Below are 8,565 nucleotides of genomic sequence, written 5' to 3' on the forward strand. Positions count from 1 at the left end.
CAAGGTTTTTCTCCATTTCTGTCACTGATGGAGTTTTGGGTCCTTGCCGCTGTCACCTTTGGCTTGCTTAAGCTGGCCACACACTGAAAGATTTTAAGGCTGATTTTAAGCCAGATTTGCACCCCCGATTGGTGGGGGTGTGTGGCCCGATTCGAGGCTTGTTTCAAGCGATTTTTAGTCCAAAAAATCCTCTATTGTGTGGTGTCATTACGATTATTTAACTGCTCCCGATCGAGACGGAGCGTACCCGTACTCAAATTCCTGATCTGGCTGCCTCTGACGTGATATCCGCGATAGCCAATGAGAGCAAACAAGCATCACTTGCCAGATGTTGCGTGCTTCTATAGCTGAAACTTGGAAGCCACAAACATGCCATGAAAGCATAATACATCACCCATAATCTTGTAATAATTAGTTTTTCACTGTGAAACAAAAAGCACGGCAGGAGAGCCAGCTGACGACATTGTTTGTTCTCCATTTGTTCTTCTTCTGTAGTCACGTTTGATCTCGCGAGTCTCCGTGAGATCTCGTGTCACTGTGAAATCATCCCTACAATCGACAAGTGTGTGGTCTCACGGTCTGCTCGCATCATCTAGTGTGCGCATTCAGAGGATTATAAGGCTAAAAATCGGTTGAAACTGTCTTCATGTCTGTGGTCTCCCATGGTTTTAAAATCGGTTAAGATTCGAAAATCGTCTAGAGTGCAGCCAGCCTTATGTCACGGTTATCGGCTGGTGTGCCTTAGATGGCCACCAGAGGTCACCGTGTCTGTTTGTTAAGCACATGGCTTGTTGTTTGTTGTTGGTGCCATGTGCTCTCCTGTCTATTGTCTGACCCCGCTCTTCTTGTTATCTCATTATTGTTTCAGTTACTCCACCTGTGTCTCCCTCGTTACCCTCCTCGTTTGTCTCCCTATTTATTCTCCTGGTGTCTGCAGTCCTGTGCTGTTTCGGTGTTTATGTCTGAGAGTCATTGTCGTGTGTATGGTATGTTCCGCTTGCCTTGCCTTGCCTTGCCTTGCTTTGCCCTGCCCTGTCCTGGCCTGCCTGTTTTTCCCCCTCATGGTAGTTTTTGTTGTTTATTTTATTGTTAATAAAAGCCCATTCGTTCCTGCAATTGAGTTCTCGCCTAATCTCTCTTCCGGCACCATGACAGCTTAAGAAACATTTATTATTATCAATGTTAAAAACAGTTGTGCTGCTTAATATTTTTGTGAAAACCATGATACATTTTTCAGGATTTTTTGATGAATTGGAAGTTCAAAAGAACAGCTTTTATTTAAAATAGAAATATTTTGTAATATTATAAATATCTTTACTGTTACTTTTTATCAATTTAATGTACTCATGAGATGAAAAATCCCCATTTCGTTTGCCTCGTTTACTCTTATTCTTTACTTCAATAACCTGCTTAGTTGGGTATTGACTTTTTTTTTCTTCTCTATTTTTCTCATCTCTAGGCAGCAGGATCCAGATTAGGTCTAGCCACAAACACTAGCTGTGCTCTTGGCATTGCTTTCATTGTGGCCTTCATCCATAGCTGGCAGCTCACCTTGCTTATCCTTGCCTGTGTCCCCTTCCTCATGGGGGCAAATTTCATCCAGATGAGAGCCATGGCAGGACACACATCCAAAGATCAGAGTGCACTGGAGATGTCTGGCAAGGTACAGTACACTGGTCATTGACCTTTTTTTTTTTGGTTTAGTTTGGTTCAGTTTATGTAATTCAATTTATGCAATAAATGATTACGTAAGACTGACTGGTTACTGATGGTAATGTTTCTAACTCTTCCCCACAGATATCCACAGAAACTGTTGAGAACTTCAGAACGGTTGTTTCATTAACCCGTGAAGATGTCTTCTTCCATAAGTTTATTGACAGCCTGAGTAAGCCATACCAGTAAAATCCCATTTTTAACACTAAACACTTTAATACGGGGGTTTTCAAACTGGGGTCCAGGGTGCTAGGGTCCCCATGGATATTTTGAAGCAAAAGACAAAAGAAAAAGATTTCACAAAATGTATTTTAGGGGCTTTCAAAGTTAACCTAAAATATTTCATTTTCATTCGTTTAATACAACAATTTTTAACAGCTTTGGAATTATATTTGTGTTAAAAGCACATTGAACTGAAAATGGTTCTCTTAAGGCTTATAACTCTAACATTACTGTAATAGTAGGTAAAAAAAAGGATAGATTATGTATTTAATAATAATTTACTTTATTATATTTAATAAATATTAATATGTATTTAGATATTTAAAAGTTATATTTAATGATTTGCTTAGACTTCAGTACAGTGAAAATATATACCCAGTTATTTCATTTTGAAAACATGTTTTTATCATGCTTATCATTTTTCTCATGCATTATTAATGAGTCTTGTACATTAATATAATTTATTTTTTAGGATGGGGTCCCTCACAAGCAGTGTTGTAATTGTTAACTAAATGTATTAAGAATCTGATTCAGCCAAATCTTACAAACAGCAATATGTGATATTTCAGATCTAGTCTGTGTAAAGCGCCCATCTACGGAATCACCTTTGCTCTTGCCCAAGCCATTCCTTACCTGGTCAATGCTGCAATCTTCTGCTTTGGAGCCTGGCTTATTGCACGCTGCTACACAGACTTTGAAAACGTTTTCCTGTAAGTAAAGTTTTTATAAGGACTATATATATTATATGTATATATACAGTATATGTATATATATGTGTGTGTGTGTGTGTGATATTTAAATAACAAACATACTCTTTACTGTGTTTATGTGTTGGTTCGTCCTCTACAGGGTGTTTTCTGTGATTGTCTTTGCTGCAAAGAACATTGGTCAGTCCTCATCATTCGCCCCTGACTTTGCCAAAGCCAAAGCAGCAGCTGGGAGGATCATACTGCTGCTGGAAAAGAAACCAGCCATTGATATCTATGATGAGTCTGGACAACGACCAATAAGTATGAAAATCTCAAACGGTTAGAAGTGGTCACCAAAAAGCACAATATAATATAATCTTTTTTTCAGACAAAATTTTCAGGGAATGTTGAATTCCGAGATGTGCAATTCTCCTATCCAACGCGTCAGAATGTGAAAGTCTTACAGGGCCTGAATGTGTCCGTGTCTCAGGGACAGACGCTGGCCCTGGTGGGCAGCAGTGGTTGTGGCAAGAGCACCACCATTCAGCTTCTGGAGCGTTTCTATGACCCTGCGGCAGGCCAAGTGGTGAGTTCATCAGGTGGTTTTGTGTGCCTAGAGGTCTAAACCATTATTTTGACTCAAGGGATCAATTTACGCCTTACATTCTGTCTGGTTTTTGCTTGTTGCACAGCTTGTAGATGGTAATGACAGCAGAAATCTGAACCTGGCATGGCTGCGCACACAGATGGGGCTGGTGTCTCAGGAGCCCATCCTGTTTGATTGCACCATTGCTGAGAACATTCAGTATGGAGACAACAGTCGTGTCGTCACCCAGGAAGAGATTGAGGATGCTGCGAAGAAGGCCAACATACATAATTTCATCATTGGCCTTCCAGAGGTATGCATGATGTCTCTATTAATGTGTGTGTTTATAAATTTTGCTTTACAAACAAGTACACTACATATTGATTTAATAAAAATACAGTAAAAACAGTAATATTGTGAAATATTATTACAATTATTACTATTTTAAAATATTTTAAAATGTAATTTATTACTGTGATGGCAAAGCTGAATTTTCAGCAGTCATTACTCCAGACTTCAGTGTCACATGATCCTTCAGAAATCATTCTAATATGCTGATTTGGTGCTCAAGAAACATTTCTGATTATTATCAATGTTGAAAACATTTGTGCTGCTTAACATTTTTGTTAAAACTGTATAGTTTGTCATTATTGTAGAATGTTGTCACGTTGGGTTTTGGGGTTTGTTTCGTGTTCATGTTTTCGTGTCTTTTATTATTACTACATGTCTTATGTAGTTTAGTCATGGTGATGTGTGTGTTCGACTTGAAGCGGCGCGAACCGATCGGTGTATGACATCAAAGTACCGCGAGAGCTCTTGAGAGCAGATAACTCAGCATGCTTTTGAATCACTCTCGCGGTACTTTGATGTCATCGGTCTGTGCAGCGCCGCTTCAAGCCTTATGTTACACCTTATGGTTCTCAAAGTGAAATTGGACCAATCAGATGTGAGCAAAGTGGCACATGTCTGACGCAAAAAAAGTCACTCCCCCAGTTTCTCTTCCTCCAAATTAAAGGTCAAAAAAATAAATAAAATAAAATAAAAAATAAAAACATGACAACAAAATTGTCTAGCTTTAATGATAATTACTTAGAATTATTTTATATAATTTATATATGATTTATATAATTATTATATGATTTATACTATTATTAATCCATTACACACAAGCAATTTTAGTTTAACAATTATTATAAAGCATTTATTTTAAATGAACACTAATATATACAGATCATATGTAATATAAATAAGCTGTAGAATCAATAGATAATGTTTTAAAAATGACTTCATGTGACCTCACATTTTCGAGTGTCTAACGCTATATATCATGAAGCCTGATTTGATCACGTTTGTGTAGCTGCACGAACAAATGGCACTTTAACTCGTCAAAAGGGGTGAAGCCTACTGCTATATAAGTTGTCTCTGAGTGCCATTTTGTCAGAATCTTTCAAATGAAGCAAGAGTCGTTGACTCGCTTGCAGCCTTATAGCACGGCAGCCTACACAACGCTTGACCTTTCCCACTTACAAAAGGGAGTTACTGTAGGTAGATTAAGCAGAAAAAATCCGTGCCTGCAGGGCAGGGATGTCCATGTAATAAAATCTGGTGAAAGTAGATGGCGACGCCCAACTGGTGGCTGCACAGATATCAAAAATAGAAATTCCGCCGGACCAAGCCCAGGAGGAGACCATTCCTCTGGTGGAGTGGGCCCTCACTCCTATAGGACACTGTAAGCCCGATGAGGTGTAAGCCAGGGCTATAGCATACACTATCCAGCGAATCTCTGCTTTGTGACCGGCAGCCCTTTAGAGCGGCCTCTGAAAAACCTCTAGGGCTGCTCTGAGTGCTGAAATGGGCCAGAGCGTTCACTCTAAGGGCCCGAACTGGGCAGAGTGGATTAGGACCTTGCTCACCTTCTGAATTTGGGAGCGCTAGAAGGGTGATGACTTGTGCTCTGAATGGAGTGGAGAGTCCTTTTGGCACATGTCTTGGCTTGAGGATGAATCTTCAATCGTTAGGCCCAAACTCAAGACATGAAGCACTGACTGACAATGCTTGCAGGTCACCCACTCAATTGACCAACATTAAAGCCAGAAGGAAGGTGATCTTAAGCGACAGGGGCCGCAAGTTGGCCGACTGAAGCGGCTCGAAGGGAGGGCCCTATAGATAAGTTCCAAGTCGGCACAGAATGAGGGCAAGGTGGATTCAATATCCGAGTCCCCAGAAAAACTACTCGCTGACTGGGAGACAAAGAGCTCTTGGCTAAATATATTTTCAACCCAAGCCACTCCAGGTGGCTTGTTCCCGTTCTGATCTGGCATCGAGGTAATTCAAGATGCAGATTTTCATCTGTCTCAGAGGGGAGAGAGCTGCGTCTATGCACTTTATAAAAGTGTGTGGGGCCAGCGACCATCTGAATGACAGGACTGTGTATTGATAGGCCACTCCCTTGAACTCCCTCAAAGTCAGCATTTTTAACGCCTGTCTCATGAGTGAGCGATTCAGATGCCTGAGATCGAGAATGGGCCTGAGCCCACCATCTTTTTTGGGAAAGAGGAAGTAGCAGCTGTAAAAGCCTGACTCACGGTTCGCTAGAGGAACCATTTCTACGGCTCCCTTTGCAAGCAGTGTTTGCACTGTGGACCAGAGAACGTGAGCATTGTTGTCCCATATCGAAGTTTGAAAAATACCTCTGAAGCGAGGCGGCCTGCGAGTGAACTTAAGCAAGTAACCTCGTTCAATGATGTTTAGAACCCAACTTGACACATCCAGGATAGCTTTCCAAGCCTGAAGCTGGATGGCAATTGTTCTGAGTTTTTTGAGTGGCAGTTCGTTGCACGGGGGCAGGGAACTAACATACGTGGAAATGAAGAGAGGAGAAATGCTCTTTTGAGTTTGTGGGTCCGCTATCACAGCGGTAGTTGTTTTGGGCATGTGCTGAATGGGGAGGATGAGCCCAACTTGAATGGGGCTTCCATTGCTCGGTGTTGAGCAGAGGAATGGAGAGCGGGCCTGAGACTTCTTTGAGGGAGTTCCGACCTCAGCGAGAACTGACCCTCTCCTCTTCCTCTCTGCATTTGGATCAGGTCGGCTTCTGAGGCTCGGGGTCCAACATCTGGGGCGGGGACCTTGACGCGAAGCCTGATTTTATCACGTTTGTGTAGCTGCACGAACAAATGGCACTTTAACTCGTCAAAAGGGGTGAAGCCTACTGCTATATAAGTTGGCTCTGAGTGCCATTTTGTCAGAATCTTTCAAATGAAGCAAGAGTCGTTGACTCGCTTGCAGCCTTATAGCACGGCAGCCAACACAACGCTTGACCTTTCCCACTTACAAAAGGGAGTTACTGTAGGTAGATTAAGCAGAAAAAATCCGTGCCTGCAGGGCAGGGATGTCCATGTAATAAAATCTGGTGAAAGTAGATGGCGACGCCCAACTGGTGGCTGCACAGATATCAAAAATAGAAATTCCGCCGGACCAAGCCCAGGAGGAGACCATTCCTCTGGTGGAGTGGGCCCTCACTCCTATAGGACACTGTAAGCCCGATGAGGTGTAAGCCAGGGCTATAGCATACACTATCCAGCGAATCTCTACGTGGAAATGAAGAGAGGAGAAATGCTCTTTTGAGTTTGTGGGTCCGCTATCACAGCGGTAGTTGTTTTGGGCATGTGCTGAATGGGGAGGATGAGCCCAACTTGAATGGGGCTTCCATTGCTCGGTGTTGAGCAGAGGAATGGAGAGCGGGCCTGAGACTTCTTTGAGGGAGTTCCGACCTCAGCGAGAACTGACCCTCTCCTCTTCCTCTCTGCATTTGGATCAGGTCGGCTTCTGAGGCTCGGGGTCCAACATCTGGGGCGGGGACCTTGACGCCTAGGAAGCGAGTTGCGTTTCGCTGTCCTGGGGCGCTGCTGAAGCCCAGGCTCAGACTTAGGCTGGGGCTGAGGTGGTGCAAGCTTGGCAGGCTGCTGAACGGATGGAGCTTTCTGGTGACTTGAAAAACCGCCGCACTGGAGCACTTCAGCAGGAAGTGAGGCATTGCCTGCGATGACTTCTGTGCCGCTGTAAACCGCTCTGCAAATCCATCCACGGTAGGGCCAAACAGTCCTTTGTGAGAGACTGGCGTGTCTAGGAAGGCAACCTTGTCAGCGTCCCTGATCTCGGTTAGATTCAGCCAAAGGTGGCGCTCCAGCAACACCAAGTTGGCCATGGCCTAGTAAGCCAAGTCAGTGGCTGTGCGCAGATTTTGAAGGCGTCAGAAATCCGGCCGGACTCATTCCATGGTGCGGAGAAGCTTGTCCTGGAACATTGGGAGCACCACCGTCGTGTGAAGCCAGCCGGGCCATCAGCTGAATAAGCCCTGTTCGCTAGGGCTGAGGTAGTCCTGAAGGGCTTAGGGATGCGCTGCATGGCTTTTTAACCCCAGGGCCGGGGGTTTCAGCTAGTTGCCAAGGCAACATTTCTTATTTTCATTTAGTTTGTCTTGATGTACTAAAACAACTAAAACTGAACTAAAAATGAATGAAAACTATATAGACATATTATAACAAAAATGAAATAACATATTATATAAAAAAAAAATTACAAAAACACAACAAAATTACTAAATATTTAACTGAAATGAAAATGAAAACAGAAAATTTAAAAATAAAAAGTAGTTAAAAATACTACTTAATACTATATGACTTCTGTGCCGCTGTAAACCGCTCTGCAAATCCATCCACGGTAGGGCCAAACAGTCCTTTGTGAGAGACTGGCGTGTCTAGGAAGGCAACCTTGTCAGCGTCCCTGATCTCGGTTAGATTCAGCCAAAGGTGGCGCTCCAGCAACACCAAGTTGGCCATGGCCTAGTAAGCCAAGTCAGTGGCTGTGCGCAGATTTTGAAGGCGTCAGAAATCCGGCCGGACTCATTCCATGGTGCGGAGAAGCTTGTCCTGGAACATTGGGAGCACCACCGTCGTGTGAAGCCAGCCGGGCCATCAGCTGAATAAGCCCTGTTCGCTAGGGCTGAGGTAGTCCTGAAGGGCTTAGGGATGCGCTGCATGGCTTTTTAACCCCAGGGCCGGGGGTTTCAGCTAGTTGCCAAGGCAACATTTCTTATTTTCATTTAGTTTGTCTTGATGTACTAAAACAACTAAAACTGAACTAAAAATGAATGAAAACTATATAGACATATTATAACAAAAATGAAATAACATATTATATAAAAAAAAAATTACAAAAACACAACAAAATTACTAAATATTTAACTGAAATGAAAATGAAAACAGAAAATTTAAAAATAAAAAGTAGTTAAAAATACTACTTAATACTATAATAGTATCTCAATGATAGTAAAATAACCAACGTTCAAAAAAA

The 8,565-nt window shown here is 42.6% G+C and overlaps 1 pseudogene; it reads left to right on the forward strand.

The window, feature by feature from the left end:
* Positions 1 to 8,565, forward strand: part of LOC107684563 (multidrug resistance protein 1-like) — a 33,669-nt pseudogene that overhangs the window by 18,716 nt on the left and 6,388 nt on the right.

The sequence above is a fragment of the Sinocyclocheilus anshuiensis genome, unplaced genomic scaffold (assembly GCF_001515605.1).
Source record: "Sinocyclocheilus anshuiensis isolate Anshui unplaced genomic scaffold, SAMN03320099.WGS_v1.1 scaffold225, whole genome shotgun sequence".
Classification (NCBI taxonomy): Eukaryota; Metazoa; Chordata; class Actinopteri; order Cypriniformes; family Cyprinidae; genus Sinocyclocheilus; species Sinocyclocheilus anshuiensis.